This window comes from Hyla sarda, chromosome 2, assembly GCF_029499605.1.
Source record: "Hyla sarda isolate aHylSar1 chromosome 2, aHylSar1.hap1, whole genome shotgun sequence".
NCBI lineage: Eukaryota > Metazoa > Chordata > Amphibia > Anura > Hylidae > Hyla > Hyla sarda.
This window is the reverse complement of record NC_079190.1, coordinates 381469347-381490755: the sequence shown is the minus strand read 5'-3', so window position 1 is coordinate 381490755 and position 21409 is coordinate 381469347. Positions and strand designations below refer to the sequence as shown.

At 43.9% G+C, this 21409-nt stretch overlaps 1 protein-coding gene across 2 annotated transcripts in view; it reads left to right on the top strand.

Annotated features, from left to right (window-relative positions):
• Positions 1–21409, top strand: part of MAP3K15 (mitogen-activated protein kinase kinase kinase 15) — a 204224-nt gene that overhangs the window by 1004 nt on the left and 181811 nt on the right. The gene's annotated exons all lie outside the window — the stretch shown is intronic.

Sequence of the window (21409 nt, the reverse complement as noted above, 5' to 3'; positions counted from 1 at the left end):
TGTACATGTGTACTGCCCCTCCATTCATTGTCTGTGTCAGCATTTTCCTACCAGTGTGCCTCATGCTAATGCAAAACTACAACCTTCGGCTGTCCGGGCATGCTAGGAGTTGTAGTTTTGCAACAGCTGGAGGCACCCTGGTTGGAAAGCTGTATGGACAGCATTATCTGTAGATTGTCTATCTATTCTCTTTGGCATCTCCATAGACCAATGTTTTCCAACCAGGGTGCCTCCAGCTGTTGCAAAACTGCAACTCCTAGCATGCCCGGACAGCCAAAGGCTGTCCGGGCATGCTGGGAGTTGTAGTTTTTCATTAGCTAAACTACATGCAAAACTACTACTAATACAAAACTACAACTACAAAACTACAACTACAAAACTACTACTAATGCAAAACTACAACTCCCAGCATGACTGGACAGCCTTTGGCTGTCCGGGCATGCTAGGAGTTGCAGTTTTGCAACAGCTGGAGGCACCCTGGTTGGAAAACATTGGTCTATGGAGATGCCAAAAAGAATTGATAGGCAATCTACAGATAAGGCTGTCCATACTGCTTTCCAACCAGGGTGCCTCCAGCTGTTGCAAAACTGCAACTCCTAGCATGCTCGGACAGCCAAAGGCTGTCCGGGCATGCTGGGAGTTGTAGTTTTGCATTAGCATGAGGCACCCTGGTTGGAAAACATTGGTCTATGGAGATGCCAAATAGAATAGATAGACAATCTACAGACAATGAATGGAGGGGTAGTACACATGTGCGAGTCACTGCTATATCCAAAACCAGGGAGTCAGGGGACCCATTCTGGAGATTGCAGGGGGCCCAAGTGGTCAGACCCCCATGATCTGACACTTATCCCTAGTCCTGTGGCTAGGGAACAAGTTTAAAGCACTTTAATGTGAAAAACAATGGGGGAGACTTATGAATTATTTTTTTTTTTTTTACTTGTGATTGCTGTAATTTGTGTGTTGTTTTTTATTTTTATTTATTTATTTTTTATTTATTTATTTTATTTTTAGATTGTTGGATTTGCGCATTCTTGTGTTTTTATACCGACAATATAAGTGATGTTTAAAGACTTCTCACTTTACATGCAGTGGTCATAAATTTGTCATTTGCGATTTAAAAATAAAATACACAAGATTACATTGCAATGGTGGAACCTCCCCCCCCCCCCCCCCCAAACATAGTAGAAACATTTTTTAGGTAGCATTCACACTTCATTTTTACATTACGGGTGCCGGATCCGGCTGGGGGAGGGGCAAACCTGGCTCTCCTGTACCCCAGCCGGACCAACGCTGAACTCCATTTACTTTAATCAGCCGACCGGAGTCAAATGGTGACTCCGGTCGGCTCATTTTTTTTACCTATATCCAGTTTTGTGACTGGACCTAAAACCGTAGTATACTTAACATCCAGTTCCCATATACTTCAATGTTAAATTTTAACAGCTGTTTTTTCACCATTATTTTTGCCTGATCAAAAATTAGTGCATGCACCGTCTTTTGTGCCGGCAAAAATAACAGAAATTAGTAAAAACGGACGTACCTGATGCAAAAGGATGTACAAACAATCCCATTGATATGAATGGGATTTTTTGACGGCCGTTTTCAGGACTTTTTGCCGGGAGTAATAATGGAGGTTTTTACAGGATGATACCTGTAGTGTGAAAGGGGCCTAACAAAGCAAGAAGTAGTGTCGTGAAGTCAATTTGTTAGTTTTGGTGGACTTGCGCATTATTTATCACACATATGATAAATTATGCTCGTGTCCGCCAAAAAACCCACAACAAAAGGGACTTGAAAAATGGCATACAAAATCCCCTTCAATGACCTTCAGGATATTGGAGCAGGAATTATGAGGTGCCTCTCCTTTGGTATCCTGTGTCCATACAATTGCAATGTAAAAAATATGGATCTGTTGGGATTGTGTTGCAGCAGGAAGATGGGAAAATCTCTGTCTTACCGGTTGATATAACGGAATGATGGACGACAGACTCTTTAAAAGGGGTACTCCGACCCTAAGACCATCTTATCCCCTATCCAAAGGATAGGGGATAAGATGTCTTATTGCGAAGGGGTCTTGCAATCTTGCATTTGGCACCCACCTCTTTGAGCTGCACGCCGCGCTGCCAGCTCACAAACTGCCGGGTGCCGAAGTATCATGACGTCACGACTCCGTCCCCGTGTGATGTCACGCCCCCTCCCATAGACTTGCATAGCGGGGGCGGAGCGTGACATCACACGGGGGCGGAGTCGTGACGTCACAATGCTCCGACCCCGTGGTCGGCACCTGGCAGTTTGTGAGCTCAAAGAGGTGGGTGCCAAATGCAAGATTGCAAGATCCCTTCGCAATTAGACATCTTATACCCTATCCTTTGGATAGGGGATAAGATGTCTTAGGTCCAGAGTACCCCTTTAAGGCAGTCTTTACATGAGCCTCTGCCGTAGACCTATCACATGTCATGGAATACGTAGTGCAACACTGTTGGGCGTTGTATTTCTATGTATTTATACTGTATTTCTAGGAAAATGACAGACAACTCTGCCACTTGGCTATACATACATACTCAGGAGACATACCGATATGTGATGTGACATTACTATTGTCCTTCTACTGTCCTAGCTATAAACTAGCTGCTGCACAAAGCAAAAACATTGTCATTTCTTCCTTCTTACTGCCAAGCAGACCGTAACAAGAGCTTGAAGGCAGCAAACCCTTGTCTCCTCTGAAGTCCAGTGATGAATGACTTCATGATCAATGAAAAACTAACCACCTTATTGCAGGGTTTCCTTAACCCCTTAAGGATGGACCCATTTTTTACCTTAAAGGGGTTATCCAGGAAAAAACTTTTGTTTATATATCAACTGGCTCCAGAAAGTTAAACAGATTTGTAAATTACTTCTATTAAAAAATCTTAATCCTTTCAGTACTTATGAGCTATGGAAGTTGAGTTGTTCTTTTCTGTCTAAGTGCTCTCTGATGACACCCGTCTCGGGAACTGTCCAGAGTAGAAGCAAATCCCCATAGCAAACCTCTTCTACTCTGTGCAGTTCCCGAGACAAGCAGAGATGTCAGCAGAGAGCACTGTTGCCAGACAGAAAAGAACAACTCAACTTCAGCAGCTGATAATTATTAGAAGGATTAAGTTTTTCAATAGAAGTAATTTACAAATCTGTTTAACTTTCTGGAGCCAGTTGAAAAAAGAAAAAACATTTTTTTTCCTGGAATACCCCTTTAACCCCTTAAAGGAGAGCTCCGGAATATAAAAATTGTCGCCCATACTGCCGGCAGTAAAAAAAAATAAAGATGTGCATACCTTCCTCCACTCCCCTGGGGCCTCCGGTAACCGTCTCTGGTCTCCGCCGTAATCCTCTTCCTGGTTGCCGGTGGTCGGCGAGTCAAACTACGCTCAGCCAATCACCAGCCGCAGTGAAGTCCAACTCGGCCGGCGATAGGCTGAGCGGCAGTGTGACATTTTCGACCCCGGCAGCAGGTGGCGATGTAGTGAAGAATTTTGTGTCCTGAAGCGTTCTCACACTGCCGCTCAGCCTATCGCTGGCCGAGTCGGACTTTGCTGCGGCTGGTGATTGGCTGAGCGCAGTATGATTCATCCGACCACCAGCAACCATGAAGAGAATCACGGCGGAGACCGGAGACGATTACCGGTGGCCCCGGGGGAGCGGAGGACGGTATGTACATCTTTATTTTTTTACTGCCGGCAGTATGGGGGACAATTTTTATATTCCGGAGTTCTCCTTTAAGGAATCAGGGTTTTTCAGTTTTTGCATTTTCATTTTTTCCTCCTTACCTTTAAAAAATCATAACCCTTTCAATTTTCCACCTAAAAATCCATATGATGGCTTATTTTTTGTGCCACCAATTCTACTTTGCAGTGACATCAGTAATTTTACCCAAAAATCCACGGAGAAATGGGAAATATAATAATTGTGTGACAAAATTTAATAAAAAACACAATTTTGTAACTTTTGGGGGCTTCCGTTTCTACACAGTACATTTTTCCGTAAAAATGGCACCTTCTGTAGGTCCATACGGTTAAAATGATACCCTACTTATATAGGTTTCATTTTGTCGTACTTCTGGAAAAAATCATAACTACATGCAGGAAAATGTATATGTTTAAAAATGTCATCTTCTGACCCCTATAACTTTTGTATTTTTCCACGTACAGCAGGGGTCCTCAAACTACGGCCCGCGGGCCACATGCGGCCTGCGGAGCGCATTTACCCGGGCCCGCCAGGTGTTTTTGCCTTAGGACATCCCTGTGTTCCGAAAGATGCTTTCGGAACACAAGGATTCCTCTGTGAAGTCCCTGCGGCCTGCGTTTACTTTAAAAACGCGGGGACCGCCGGGAGCAGGTGCACACAGCGACGTCACTGACATCCCATGCGTGCGCCCATGGCAACTGAGCGCGGAGCAGCGGAGAAGAAGCAAGGACGCGCGCGCTGGTAGTAGGTAAGTGTTTACCAGCGGCGCGTCCCTTCGGTGTTCTGACCACCGATCCTCCGGTCCTGCTATGGCCGGACCCGAGGAGCGGTGATCGGAACACTGAAATGGGGCAGTACACAGGCATATAGCCTCCAGCCATACTTTATGGCTGGAGGCTGTATGCCTGTGGGGGAACATACTGCCAACGTAATTTGGGGGACTATACTGCACCTAATGTGGGGGAACATACTGCACCTAATGTGGGGGAACTATACTGCACCTAATGTGGGGGAACTATACTGCCAACCTAATGTGGGGGAACTATACTGCACCTAATGTGGGGGAACTATACTGCACCTAATGTGGGGGAACTATACTGCACCTAATGTGGGGGAACTATACTGCACCTAATGTGGGGGAACTATACTGCACCTAATGTGGGGGAACATACTGCACCTAATGTGGGGGAACATACTGCACCTAATGTGGGGGAACATACTGCATCTAATGTGGGGAACTATACTGCACCTAATGTGGGGAACTATACTGCACCTAATGTGGGGGAACTATACTGCCAACCTAATGTGGGGGAACTATACTGCCAACCTAATGTGGGGGAACTATACTGCACCTAATGTGGGGGAACATACTGCACCTAATGTGGGGGAACATACTGCACCTAATGTGGGGGAACATACTGCACCTAATGTGGGGAACTATACTGCACCTAATGTGGGGGAACATACTGCACCTAATGTGGGGGAACTTACTGCCAGCCTAGTGTGGGGGACTATACTGCACCTAATGTGGGGGAACTATACTGCACCTAATGTGGGGAAACATACTGCCAGCCTAGTGTGGGGGACTACACTGCACCTAATGTGGGGAACATACTGCACCTAATGTGGGGGAACATACTGCCAGCCTAGTGTGGGGGACTATACTGCACCTAATGTGGGGGAACTATACTGCACCTAATGTAATTTGGGGGACTATACTGCCAGCCTAGTGTGGGGGAACGTACTGCACCTAATGTGGGGGAACATACTGCACCTAATGTGTGGGAACTATACTGCCAATGTAATTTGGGGGACTATACTGTCAGCCTAATGTTGGGGACTATACTGCACCTAATGTGGGGGAACTATACTGCCAATGTAATTTGGGGGACTATACTGCACCTAATGTGGGGGAACATACTGCCAACGTAATGTGGGGGACTATATTGCACCTAATGTGGGGGAACTATAATGCACCTAATGTGGGGCACTATATTGCACCTATTGTGGGGGAACTATACTGCCAGCCTAATGTGGGGGACTATATTGCACCTAATGTGGGGGAACTATACTGCCAGCCTAATGTGGGGGACTATATTGCACCTAATGTGGGGGAACTATACTGCCAGCCTAATGTGGGGCACTATATTGCACCTATTGTGGGGGAACTATACTGCCAGCCTAATGTGGGGGACTATATTGCACCTAATGTGGGGGAACTATACTGCCAGCCTAATGTGGGGGACTATATTGCACCTAATGTGGGCCAGCATACTGCCAACGTAATGTGGGGGACTATATTGCACCTAATGTGGGGGAACTATACTGCCAGTCTAATGTGGGGGACTATATTGCACCTAATGTGGGGGGACTATACTGCCAACGTAATGTGGGGGACTATATTGCACCTAATGTGGGAGAACTGTACTGCACCTAATGTGGGGGACTATATTGCACCTAATGTGGGGGAACATACTGCAAGCCTAATGTGGGGGACTATATTGCACCTAATGTGGGGGAACTACAACCTAATGTGGGTGAACTATATTGCACCTAATGTGGGGGGGAACTACTACCTAATGTGGGGGACTATACTGCCAACCTAATGTGGGGGAATTGTACTGCACCTAATGTGGGGGACCTATACTGCCAACCTAATGTGGGGGAATTGTACTGCACCTAATGTGGGGGAACTGTACTGCCAACCCTAATGTGGGGGAACTGTACTGCCAACCCTAATGTGGGGGAACTACAACCTAATGTGGGGGATATATACTGCCAACCTAATGTGGGGGGAACTGTGCTGTGTACTTAAAGTGGTAGTCCACTAATAAGATATATAAGTGTGCATAGGAATTTATTCATGTTTTGTTATCTATAGTCCGGCCCTCCAACGGTCTGAGGGACCGTGAACTGGCCCCCCGTTTAAAAAGTTTGAGGACCCCTGACGTACAGGGTGGTTTGAGGGCAAATTTTTTGCGCCTTGATCTGAAGTTATTATCGGTACAATTTTTTTTATGATCAGACTTTTTTTTAATCGCGTTTTATTCATTTTTTAATGGTATAAAAAGGGACCAAAAATACGCTATTTTGAATTTTTTTACGTGTACGCCATTGACCGTACGGTTTAATTAACGATATATTTTTATAGTTCAGACATTTACACACGCGGCGATACCACATATGTTTTTTTATGAGAAAAGGGGGTGATTCTTACTTTTATTAGGGAAGGGGTTAAATCACATTTATTAACACTTTTTTTTGCAGTGTTATAGCCCCCATAGTGCCCCCTGCATCGTTAAGGAGTTAAAGGGGTACTCCGGCGCTAAGACATCTTATCCCCTATCCAAAGGATAGGGGATAACATGCCTGACCGCAGGGGTCCCGCCGCTTGGGACCCCCGTGATCTTCCACGCCACACCCCGTTAGCACCCCGTTAGCGTCACGCCCCCTCCATAGGCTTGCATTGACGGGGCGGAGCCGTGACATCACTATGGTCTGTCCCTGTGATCGCTAGCAATCGGACCCGGAGCGAGCACGCTCCGGGGGCTGATGCTAACGGGGTGCGGTGTGGAAGATCGCGGGGGTCCCCAGCGTCCCCAGGGGTCCCTTTGGATAGGGGATAAGATGTCTTAGCGCCGGAGTACCCCTTTAATGACCAGGCTTTTTTTAATTTATTTTTTATTTGACTGGGTCTCTTTAAATGGTAATAACTTTAGAACACTTTTTCTGAGCTGAGCCATTCTGAGATAGTTTTTTCCTGACATATTGTACTTTATATAAGGGGTGCGTTTTTGTTAACATATGCAACATTTTTTGAAAAAAAAACTTCCAAATATTGTGAAAAACTAAATTTCAGTATTTATTTTTTATTTTTTTGGTGTACACTGTGCGGTAAAAGGGATCTTCTGTTTATTCTGTGGGTCAGTACGATTATAGCAATACCCATTTTATTTAGCTTTCTATGTTCTTTTTCCTTTTCTGAGCAAAATTCTTTTTCTGCCATTTATTTTCCAACAGCCGTAACTTTTTTATTTTTCATCCGACGCCATTGAGTCAGGGCTTATTTTTTGCGGGATGAGCTGTACTGGTATCATTTTTGCGATACGTGCTACCTTTTGATCTTTTTTTATTCTGCTATTTGTACCAAAATTGGCGAATTTTTGTGCTTTTTTGTTGTGTTTTGTTTTTTTTTTTACAGCGTTCACCATGTGGAATAATTTACATTATAGTTTTATGGTACACATCATTACTGATGTGGCAATACCTATTATGTATATGGTTTGTGTTTTTGATCTTTTTTGATGACAATACAGGGTTTTGTTGGGAAAGGGAAATTTTTTTTACACTTCTTACATGTATTGAACAAACTTTTTCACTTTTTACAGGTTATACTATGCTGCAATACATTTTCAGCTTTATTTGAGGGTATTTACATCCAAATTGGGTGAACGGTGTAGGAATTACAACAGTTTCAATATGTGCCTCCCACTTGTTAAGGGACCAAAAGTAATGGTACAGAATAATAATCATAAATCAAACTTTCACTTTTTAATACTTGGTTTCACATCCTTTGCAGTCAATTACAGCCTGAAGTCTGGAACGCATAGACATCAGCAGACATTGCTGTGTTTCATCCCTGGTGATGTTGTGCCAGGCCTCTACTGCAACTGTCTTCAGTCCCTGCTTGTTCTTGGGACATTTTCCCTTCAGTTTTGTCTTCAGCAAGTGAAATGCATGCTCAATCAGATTCAGGTCAGGTGATTGACTTGGTCATTACATAACATTCCACTTCTTTCCCTTAAAAAACTCTTTGGTTGCTTTTGCAGTATGCTTTGTTTCATTGTCCATCTGCACTGTGAAGCGCTGTCCAATGAGTTCTGAAGTATTTTGCTGAATATGAGCACATAATATTGCCTGAAACACTAGAATTCATCCTGCTGCTTTTGTCAGCAGTCACATCATCAATAAATTCAAGAGAAGCTGTTCCATTGGCAGCCATACATGCCCACGCCATGACACTACCACCACCATGCTTCACTGATGAGGTGGTATGCTTAGGATCATGTTCCTTTCCTTCTCCATAGAAACATAGAATGTGTCGGCAGATAAGAAACATTTGGTCCATCTAGTCTGCCCAATAATCTGAATCCTATCAATAGTCCCTGGACCAATCTTATATGAAGGATAGCTGTCATGTCTGTATTGGTCTGTGTTCACACACAGCTATTGGATTGCTTGTGTGTGAACAGTTTTATATTCCCCGGCCAGGGAATAGTTAATGCCTCTGGCTTTTTCAGCCAATAGCTCCTAGGGTGTGTCTATTTAATGTCAGCCCAGTATAGCCTCTGGGCTGGTGATAGACTTCATTTCATCCTGCCTTCATTTACTGATGGACTTCCTGATGTCTAGCTGCAAACGTGCTGGCTATGCTGCTAATGGAGGCTTGGTGAAACACTTTGTTTGAGCTTTTAATCTACTATCTCTGTTTTAGCATGCACTTTGTATTTTCTGGTTTACTTTCACTTTAGACGCCGCAATCAAAGGGTTAATGCCAGGCATCGGCCCGATCGGCGGTACCCGGCATTAGCCATTGGGGTCCTGGCACCCGTAGCAACCGGGACCCACAGGGTTTAACCTGTTCTCCACTTGTGAGAACAGTTTAAACCCTGTTAGCGGGACTCAGGTCGTACAGGTACGCCCAGAGTCCTTAAGTACCAGGACGTTAGGGCGTACCTGTACGCCCTGCGTTCTGAAGGGGTTAAGAATGTTCCAAACAGTTGTTTTGACCACGCCTAATGTTTTGGCTATCTCTCTGATGGGTTTGTTTTGTTTTTCCACCCTAATGATGGCTTGCTTCACTGATAGTGAAAGCTCTTTGGATCTCATCTTGAGAATTGACAGCAACATATTCCAAATGCAAATAGCACACTTGAAATGAACTCTGGACCTTTTATCTGCTCATTGTAATTGGAATAATGAGGGAATAACACACACCTGGTAATGGAACAGCTGAGAAGCAAATTATCCCATTACTTTTGGTCCCTCAACAAGTGGGAGGCACATTTGCAAACTGTTGTAATTTCTTAAACCGTTCGCCTGATTTGGATGTAAATCCCCTCAAATTAAAGCTGACAGTCTGCAGTTAAAGCACATCTTGTTTGTTTAATTTCAAATCCATTGTGGTGGTGTATAGAGCCAAAAATGTTAGAATTGTGTCAATGTTCCAATATTTATGGGACAAGTCTCAGGCTCAGAAGTTGCCACAAATTTTAAACAGATATCCTAATGCCAGGACCATTGGATGTACCCTTTAAATGGGTGCTGTCATTTGCAAAAAACGTTTAATACAATGTAGATAATAACATTATATGGATATTTGAAATATACAGTGGTTAATCTTTTTTTTATATTTTTGGTCCCTACAGCTATTGTCTATGTGTCTCTCTGCTGGGATAAAATATAGGAAGTGAAAGCAGGACAAGCAGGGCTCTGTGCAAGCTCCTTACTTGTCACTCTGCCTGCTTTGTGAGCCAGGAATGTGTCACAGAGCCTCAGCGCACAGAGCCTTGCTTGTCCTTAGTGCACAGAGCCCTGCTTGTCCTCACTGTACAGAGCTCTGCTTGTCCTCACTGCACAGTGCCCTGCTTGTCCTCAGTGTACAGGGCCCTGTTTGTCCTCACTGCACAGAGACCTGCTTGTCCTCAGTGTACAGAGCCCTGCTTGTCCTCAGTGTACAGAGCCCTGCTTGTCCTCAGTGTACAGAGCCCTGCTTGTCCTCAGTGTACAGAGCCCTGCTTGTCCTCAGTGTACAGAGCCCTGCTTGTCCTCAGTGTACAGAGCCCTGCTTGTCCTCAGTGTACAGAGCCCTGCTTGTCCTCAGTGTACAGAGCCCTGCTTGTCCTCAGTGTACAGAGCCCTGCTTGTCCTCAGTGTACAGAGCCCTGCTTGTCCTCAGTGCACAGAGCCCTGCTTGTCCTCAGTGCACAGAGCCCTGCTTTTCCTCAGTGCACAGAGCCCTGCTTGTCCTCAGTGCACAGAGCCCTGCTTGTCCTCAGTGCACAGAGCCCTGCTTGTCCTCAGTGCACAGAGCCCTGCTTGTCCTCAGTGCACAGAGCCCTGCTTGTCCTCAGTGCACAGAGCCCTGCTTGTCCTCAGTGCACAGAGCCCTGCTTGTCCTCAGTGCACAGAGCCCTGCTTGTCCTCAGTGCACAGAGCCCTGCTTGTCCTCAGTGCACAGAGCCCTGCTTGTCCTCAGTGCACAGAGCCCTGCTTGTCCTCAGTGCACAGAGCCCTGCTTGTCCTCAGTGCACAGAGCCCTGCTTGTCCTCAGTGCACAGAGCCCTGCTTGTCCTCAGTGCACAGAGCCTTGCTTGTCCTCAGTGCACAGAGCCTTGCTTGTCCTCAGTGCACAGAGCCCTGCTTGTCCTCAGTGCACAGAGCCCTGCTTGTCCTCAGTGCACAGAGCCCTGCTTGTCCTCAGTGCACAGAGCCCTGCTTGTCCTCAGTGCACAGAGCCCTGCTTGTCCTCAGTGCACAGAGCCCTGCTTGTCCTCAGTGCACAGAGCCCTGCTTGTCCTCAGTGCACAGAGCCCTGCTTGTCCTCAGTGCACAGAGCCCTGCTTGTCCTCAGTGCACAGAGCCCCGCTTGTCCTCAGTGCACAGAGCCCCGCTTGTCCTCAGTGCACAGAGCCCCGCTTGTCCTCAGTGCACAGAGCCCCGCTTGTCCCCAGTGTACAGAGCCCCGCTTGTCCCCAGTGTACAGAGCCCCGCTTGTTCTCAGTGCACAGAGCCCTGCTTGTCCTCAGTGCACAGAGCCCTGCTTGTCCTCAGTGCACAGAGCCCTGCTTGTCCTCAGTGCACAGAGCCCTGCTTGTCCTCAGTGCACAGAGCCCTGCTTGTCCTCAGTGCACAGAGCCCTGCTTGTCCTCAGTGCACAGAGCCCTGCTTGTCCTCAGTGCACAGAGCCCTGCTTGTCCTCAGTGCACAGAGCCCCGCTTGTCCTCAGTGCACAGAGCCCCGCTTGTCCTCAGTGCACAGAGCCCCGCTTGTCCTCAGTGCACAGAGCCCCGCTTGTCCCCAGTGTACAGAGCCCCGCTTGTTCTCAGTGCACAGAGCCCTGTTGGTCCTCAGTGTACAGAGCCCTGCCCTGAAAGTTACAAAAATACCGTGATGCACACATTTGGTCATACCGGCCAGCCCTACATTCAGGGCTCCTGCTGGGTTTTTAAGGTCATTATTACGAGGATTGTAATGTTGCACTACACTACACTGCAGGAGGGCAAGATCTATAGGTAGCGCAGCAGTGGGCAATATACATAGCTAGCGCAGTGGGGGGCCAGACATATAGCACAATATGTATAATGCCTCCCCCCTCTGCGCTAGCTATTTATATTGCCCACTGCTGCGCTAGCTATGTATAATGCCCCCGGCTGTGCTAGCTACGTATAATGCCCCCCGCTGCGCTAGCTGTGTATAATGCCCCCCGCTGCACTTACATATGTCCCCCCAGCGAGCGCATACTTAAATCCTTTGCAGCGCTATCTGTGAATAGTATACTATCAGCAGCACATTATGCTGCTGGCAGGGAAAGGCAGCGCAATGCCGCCCGCTTCCCGGACAACAGATGTGCTGCTAATAGCATGCTATTCACAGATAGCGCTGTGAAGGACATATGTGTATAGAAGCGCTGCAGGGGGACAGATATATAGGGATATATGACTGTCCCCCTGAAGCGCTTCTATACACATATGTCCCTCACAGCGCTATCTGTGAATAGCATGCTATCAGCAGCACTGCGCTGCCTTTCCCAGCCAGCAGCATGATGTGCTACTGATCGTTTACTATTCACAGATAGTGCTGCAAGGGATTTATGTATGCTCTCGCTAGGGGGACATATGTAAGCGCAGCAGGGGGCATTATACATAGCTAGCACAGCGGGGGGCATTATACCACGGATGAAAAACTGATGCAAACAGATGCCACTAAATGGCATCCCTTTGCATCAGTTTTAACCCGTTAATAGAATGGTTCGTTTAGGAGGCAATAACGTACAAAATCTAGACGGGGACAACGGCTGTGTGAACTTAGCCTTACCTCGGTTTCCCTGAGCCCATTTCTCTGAATTAAAACAATTTATATAGAAATCAAGATACAATTTTTTTTTCCGGTTAAAGTCAGTGGTGTCCAGTGGGTCCTCTCAGTGAAAGTCACACATTTTCTCTCAAATATGGCATGTACCATGTATTTTGTTTTCTCATCATATTGAAGATCTCTGCCCTTCATTGAATGCAACATTTTTGTTACATTTGGTAGAGACTAGTACTTCTTGTAGCTGAGTTTGCTACAGCTGTATCCATACTAGACACTCCTCTGTGAGCCACACTCCTGAAATCTAGACTGTTATACAGTGAACTTAGGAAAAGAATGACGGTGCTCAAAGTTACATGGAGCCTGTGACATCAGAGTTGCGCTGTCAACTCCAGGAGCTGCAGGATCGCACCGCATCGATCCACACTCCCGTCTCCTGTGATCGGTGGGATAGGTGAGAGGTGCACAGCACTGCCACATTATATAATGTGATATTATTTCTAACTTGCTGAACATTACTATCAATTACCGGCACAAAGTGCATTACCAAATTCCTTGCTGGAATTAGCGCTATTCATCTTGCGAGGACATCGAAATATATAATCACCTAAAAGTGTAAAACATTTATGTGCACGGACTACAAGTGGCACAATGCCCTACTAACGTTAATATTGGATTTTTATATTTTTTTACACTTGATTTCAGCAGCAGTCCCCACGGCACTATATCTTATACCTATTTCGTATTATTAGTATCATTATTTCATGTTTTAATTGTTATTTTTGTATAGCTAGAGGTCAGCCACTTGGGCCCTGTGGCTTTTCAGACGGCTATATATTTCATGTATTTTTATATTGTTATTTTTAATAAAAACATTCTTGATATATCCAACTTTGAGCACCGTCATTCTTTTCCTAAATTTACAATATTTATTTAACACCTAGGGTATAGGTGTTTAGATGGGGTTTGCTCAGTTTTTGGTATTTCAGGCTAGGTGGGCGCCTTCCATTTTTTTTTTTTTGGTTATACAGTGAAACCTCTCCAAAAGACCACCTCTTTGAAAAGAGAAACCCCCATCCAGAGTATCTCCAAACATTCTGCATGTTCTGTGTGTGTGTGTTTTTTTTAAGTGTGGAAACATGTCCACAACAGAATCTTTTCTGTTCCATTAAAATTCCATTGGGGGGACCTTTGGCCATCATTTTTATCTAAGAAAAGCTTGTCTGTGGTCCATAGCCCCAATACGGTGTCACATATTTATGTGAATCTGGCATAACTCTATTGCCATATACCCATCAAACTTCCTTCATTGTGGTACAGAACATAGCAAAAAGAGAAGAGGTGCAGCAACAGAACTGGTTATGAGATTAATATTCCAGCAAGTATGACATGCGTGTGTTGACATTTACTTTTATACCTGTCTGGGTATAATCCACCTAGGATACTCGTATTTTGTATCATACTGATAACATATAACAAGTGCACTTTGTTGGCTGTATGACACTCTCTAGAAAGTATTTCCATAGCATTCCCCTTCATGAGGACACCATGTGAGGAGGATGCTCCCACATCACTGGACAGATGGGGAGTCTGGGTTTCCCGGCAGAGCTAGCCAGATGTCCAGTGAAATCCGACATGGTGGCTGGGTTGGCGCACACCCGAAGTAGTCACAGATGCGGTGTGATGTTTTATAGGCTTTATTTCAGGTGTCGAAAAATGTGTTTTGATGGGGCACCCCTCTTCGTCAGGTTCAATAATTTGGTGCAGAAGAAGCCCCCATAGCGGTGCTCTGTATTTGGTGATAGAAAGTGCCATTGAAAAGGAAATAATTGTGTGTGAGATTAAATTCCAAGAGTGATAGGATAAATCTACAGTGGTCCCTCAACATACGATGGTAATTCGTTCCAAACGACCCATCGTTTGTCGAATCCATCGTATGTTGAGGGATCTGTGCAATGTAAAGTATAGGAAGTTATACTCACCTGTCCCCGTCGCTCCAGACCAGGTCCTCACCGCTGTCCCAAGGGCTCCCGCTGCTGTCCCGCTGCTCCGGTGTCTTCTTCGCGATCCTCCGGTGTCTTGCGCATCTTCTGCAGGGTCTGGGCCTTGCTTTCTGGTGACGTTATTACGCTGCTGCGCCGGCGCGGCGTGCGTAGTGACGCAATAACGACGCCGGAAAGCGAGGCCCGGACCCTGGAGAAGATGCGCAAGACACCGGAGGATCGCGAAGTGGACCTGGAGCAGCGGGGATAGGTAATTGAACCTGTCCGGGATGCTTAAACTGCTATCCGACAGCAGCTTAAGCATTTTGCGCTTTCGGATAGCAGTTAATGCGATGGCCCCGACATATAAAAGCATCGTATGTCGATTTTATCATATGTCGGGGCCATCGTAGGTCGGGGGGTTACTGTATTGTGCCCGTGAAAAAGTGTACTCTTGGTGCTAAGATATCTGGAGACAGCTTGGAGTCCTAGCTGGTGCCGAATATTACTGTAGAGGCTTTCAATGTCCAGACTTGTTAAAATAGTGGTATCTGTCACTGTGATACCTGTGAGTTTAAGGACAGTGTCTTTAGTGTCACGCAAATAAGAGGGGAGTGTGGTGACAAAAGGTGAAAAGACATGATCCAAGTAAACACTACCACCCTGTGTCAAACAGTCATTCCCAGAAACAATAGGTCTACCCCTAATAGGAATAGTGCACTTGTGCATCTTAGGAAGTGCGTAAAAAGTGGCTATAGTGGGACGGGGATTAAACATAAATTTGAATTTGTCTTCGGAGATATAGCTGTCTTCTTTAGCGGAAGACAGGAGGTTCTTGTATTCTTGTAGATAAGCCGCAGTCGGGTCTGATGTCAACTTCTCGTATTTGGTGTGGTCTGATAATAACGCCATCACCATATTGATGTACTCTTGTTTGTCCATAACGACCACATTACCGCCCTTGTCACTGGGCTTGATGACTATGTCATCGTTATTTCTCAGGGTAATCAAGGCCAATTGTTCCTCTTTCACCAAGTTAGAGTGGATTCTTCCCCTATCAGGACGGATTCTACTAATCTCTTCGGTGTCTATATCCACAAAAATTTGAATATTTGGATATTGGGAGAAGCAAAGAGTCATCTTAGATTTAGGTTTTAGTTCGGTGAAAGGTGCTTCGAAACGAGGGTCATTCCCTTCACTTTCCAATAAGAGCTCATGTAGGGCATGTCTTACTGTCTCATCTTGTTGTAAATGTGTTCTAGAGTCACCCTCTCTTTGTATATGCCATTTATGCAGTGCAAGTTTGCGTTCAAACAAGTTAACGTCCTTCACCCAGGTGAAGTGGTCAATCCTTGGCACCGGTGTGAAGGACAGACCCTTACTCAGCAGGTCTCTCTCTGCCTCATATAGTGTATAATTAGAAATGTAAAGAATTTGAAGTGTATCATCAGCACGCTGTGCGCTAGGCTGCTCCATATAAATTTTCCCTATACATAGGACAATGCAGGAGTCCAGAAGGTAGGTTTTTCTCTAAGTGCTAGGGCATACGCAATAGACTGGACAGTGCAGGCGGAGACTAAGACCGTGAAAGCCAACATTAGACATGCCTGGCGCAGCGCTACGATGTAGCAAGTAAACACGGGCGCTTCTAGATGACGGGACATGACGCGGACATGACGCGGTCATGACGGGCTCCTGGACATGAAATCTCCCGACCGTGATTGGTAAGTAGGTCACTCACACAGATGGTTTAAAGTATGGGAGAGATTCTATTGGTGTTCTGGACAATAATAAATGTAAAATAGAACTCCATTGGAGAGTGAACCTGGGCGCACATTGATGACAAGGGGAGGGTGGTTTATAAATACCCCCTCCGCCATTTTGGCAGCTGCCTTTGCCACCATTGCCTCTTGAGAAAGCCGCGGACGAAACATGTAGAGGCGGCAATAGTGTTTTGTTTTTAAGTGGTACCAGTGTGTTACCCTCTACACAATTAGCCACTGCAGGGCTATTTTTGGAGAAATAGTGGAGACTATTCTCTTGACCTTAATGTTATAAGTACTAGGTACACCTGGTATCAGTTTTAAAGCGGTATTTTTAGGACATTTTATCAGTACTCAATAAAAGTTACTTTTTAGGGGTAAGCAATAGGGTTTTTTTACCCCGGGCTTAGGCCCTGGGGTTTAGTGTATTATTGGTTACTGACCTCTTACTACCCCAAGGGTAGTTTTGTTTAATTATTACTTGACAGAAGCATCAGTGGAATCAGTTAGATTCAAGGTTAAATCTGCCTGCTTAGCTAACTTGGTTTGTTGTACCCTCTGGTTAAAATTATGATGAGGGAAAGTCTTATCTAAGAGTGCCGCAAATAAGTAAAAGGGATTTCCCGAAGAACACACAGCCCTCCAGAGATTATAAAGGAAAAGGTAAAGTCCGGACATTGTAGTTTTCCCAAGGGGGAAAGGAAAAACATCTTCTTTAATCCCAATTACAACCCTTCCTTCTCCTCCTCCAAACAATGACGGGAGCTTTGAATTTTGAACTTTGCTAATTCTTGGGACCAAGTAACCATGAATCCTTGAGTCCATTAGATAGTCTGTGTTGATTATAAAATAGAGCTCAAAAGTCTTTCTCCAGATAAATTCCAGATAAAGAGAATCTGCTCAGATGCAGAGGGGTGTCCAGGATCTTCTGTCACCGGAGGCTATTACTCCAGCCCCCCGCACCCCCAGTCACTACTAGCTAAGACGCAACAGGGCCTTCTAAACCATAATCAATGACATTTTGATTCAGTGGATTGTCTACCGATGACTCCAAATGGAATTAATAAAAATGATAACTACTCTGCTCCCAAAAGATGTTCTGATATGTTCCATAGATCTTAAAAAAAATCCTATCACCATGTCCCCATACATCTGTGGTTCCAGAGAAGCCATTAATATAAAGGGGAAACTTTCCACTACAGTCCAGCTACTTTGAAAGTCCCAGACATCAAGCATTCCAGAGCCAAAGAAAAAAAGAACTAATAAAAATATTCTGAGATTTTTAGAAAAAGTGTGTGCATAAAGGTATTAGGTCTGATAACATCTTGCATCCTAGCAGTAACCATACCAGAACCTTATAATCCATCATTCTTTCTGTCATGGGCTCCTCTACATGCATTTGCCTGTCAATCAGGACTACTCCAATAGACATATAGTTCTCCAAGCAGTAGTGCTTCCCTGAGCTTCTTATTTGGTATGGTTTCTTACATGGTGACGTCATGAAGTAGGATGCTATAGAAAAGGGAAATTATTTTTACCGTTTATTAGTTTTCCACAAATCCTTAAAGGGGTACTCCTGTGGAAAACTTTTTTTTTTTAAATCAACTGGTGCCAGAAAGTTAAACAGATTTGTCAATTACTTCTACTAAAAAATCTTAATCTGTCCTGTACTTATTAGCTTCTGAATACTACAGAGGAAATGGTTTTATTTTTGGAACACAGAGCTCTCTGCTGACATCATGACCACAGTGCTCTCTGCTGACATCTCTGTCCATTTTAAGAACTGTCCAGATTAGGAGAAAATCCCCATAGCAAACATATGCTGCTCTGGACAGTTCCTAAAATGGACAGAGATGTCAGCAGAGAGCACTGTGGTCATGATGTCAGCAGAGAGCTCTGTGTTCCAAAAAGAAAACCATTTCCTCTGTAGTATACAGACCCTAAAAAGATTTTTTTCTAGCATTTTTGGGATCAGTGGGATTTTTCAACATGCAACTTAAAGGGGTATTCCAGGATTTTATTTTATTTTTTGACTATGGCGCTACAGGGGCTGTAAAGTTAGTGTAGTTTATAATATAGTGTCTGTACCTGTGTGAGACGTTTTTCTCACAATTCTTATGTGATTTTCACACCAATATTTATTTTTACCAGTAAACAAAATTACTGTTGTCTCAGATTTTTCCCAGGTTCCAATGTGGCCGAGACCTGACTCACTAGTCAGCTGATGACAGGGAGCCTGTCTGCTTCAATGGGTGGAGCGATCGCTTGGTGGGAGAGAGATCAATTTGCAACTAATGCAACAGCTGTAGGCACCCTGATTGAAAACCACAGGTCTTTGAATGGGTGCAGCTCATTTATGTTTCAATGGGTGAGGTGTCTGATGTGTGGGAGGGAGGAAAATGGAATTGTGGGATTTGTAGTCAAAAAAAGAAAACTCAAGCAGGAAATACCAGTTCACAAAAAGCTAGCCACAGTATTATGGTAATCTCACAACATAGCCATTTAGCCCCAAGACAAGTGCAGATATGTCCATTACTGTCTGCCAGGTACATACTAAAATCACCTTATTGTGGATAACCCCTTCAATATAAGTATTGTATTTTGTTGATTTTTTTTACATTGAAAATCATGTGATTCAAAGAAAAATCATCACATGATCTATGAATCAGGCAATTGGTAATGTCTGTAAAAACAAAGCACGTATCCACAAGTAGACATTAGAGTAGATCTGTTTCCCGTATGTCACTATATACATCAGTATACCTTCCTGGCAGTATCCCTGCATGCCACAGACATGCTGCACTATGTGGACATAGCTTTATGACGGAATCTCAGGAGCCCATTCTAATCAGTGGGGGTAAAGTTCTCTTGTTAACATGGGACATTGCTGAGGTCCTGCATTTCATTTAAAATACTTTCAGGAAATGTGTAATTTTAATCATAATCGTGTTTCATTTTTCATTAATATTTAATCAGGATGTGTGTACAAGGTGAAGTGGTTGTACAGGCAATGGCTGGACTATGACCATATTGGCATACTTCTCCAGCATTATATATCACAGCTAGTTATTGTAGGGCTTATTGGCAGCAAGGTGTTCCTGGAGGTGCAATGTGTTGTTGGCTTCTTACTGCTTTGGGTCTCAGGAACACATCTCACCCTGCTGCTGAGCATGTTGCATCTGTTGTAACATTTACAAGGATGTTAGGCTGTTGGACATTATTTAGGAAAACATTTTTGGGGAAGGGAAGCACAATAGTCACTCCCATTTGGAATAATCTGGAATTGGTGGAATTCTCCTCTATTCCTGATGTGGTGTTTTGGTTACAGTTTGGGATAAGATATATTGCACAAACGGTTGACGAGTGGGGGGGGGGGGGGGTCTGATTTATTTTGATAAATTAATTGAAGTAATTATCTAAATGCTATTTTGGATATGATTTGGATTTAATTTTTTTACATGCTATATAAGGAGGATTGGTAGAAAACACGCAAAATAGTATACTTATATTAAAATTACTATTTTGTGCTCATTCCGAGGGTATGATTATCGGATGGGGCTGAGTTGAAGATGACTGATAAGATAAAAATATATGAAATTCTTTCTTCCAAGGGCTATTTCTTCCAAGGGCTATTCTTCCCTGGTTGAACTTGATGGACATATGTCTTTTTTCGACCGTACTAACTATGTAACTATGTAACTATAGGAAAAGGGAGAAGCAAGTGACAAGTATTTGGGAGGTTTGGAAGCCAGACATGCTGAGAATTGGTTGATACTCTCGCAGGGCTCGTTTGGCGTTCTTCCCCTCCCCTTTCTGGTCAGGGTAGGGAAGGGCAGGTTCAGCAGTTGAAGGTATTATTACTACTTAGGTAAATTTTAATCTGGATTGTTATGTAAGTTGCTGATTTGTAATTTTTGTGTATTTATACAACAAAATGTAAAAAAAAAAATTACGGTAAATGGGCATTGAAATTGGGCGAAACTGACTATATATATATATATATATATATATATATATATATATATATATATATATACATACACACAGTCATGGCTGTAAATGTTGGCACCCCTGAAATTTTTCTAGAAAATTAAGTATTTCTCACAGAAAAGGATTGCAGTAACACATGTTTTGCTATACACATGTTTATTCCCTTTGTGTGTATTGGAACTAAGCCAAAAAAAGGGAGGAAAAAAAGCAAATTGGACATATTGTCACACCAAAATCCAAAAATGGTCTGGACAAAATTATTGGCACCCTTAAGTTAATATTTTGTTGAACACCCTTTGGAAAAAAATAACTGAAATTTTATGATTTCTCCACAGGTGTTTAACCCCTTAAGGACTCAGCCCATTTTGGCCTTAAGGACTCAGACAATTTAATTTTTACGTTTTCATTTTTTCCTCCTCGCCTTCTAAAAATCATAACTCTTTTATATTTTCATCCACAGACTAGTATGAGGGCTTGTTTTTTGCGCGACCAGTTGTCCTTTGCAATGACATCACTCATTATATCATAAAATGTATGGCGCAACCAAAAAACACTATTTTTGTGGGGAAATTAAAACGAAAAACGCAATTTTGCTAATTTTGGAAGGTTTTGTTTTCACGCCGTACAATTTATGGTAAAAATGACATGTGTTCTTTATTCTGAGGGTTAATACGATTAAAATGATACCCATTATTATATACTTTTATATTATTGTTGCGCTTAAAAAAAATCACAAACTTTTTAACCAAATTAGTACGTTTATAATCCCTTTATTTTGATGACCTCTAACTTTTTTATTTTTCCGTATAAGTGGCGGTATGGGGGCTCATTTTTTGCGCCATGATCTGTACTTTTTTTTGA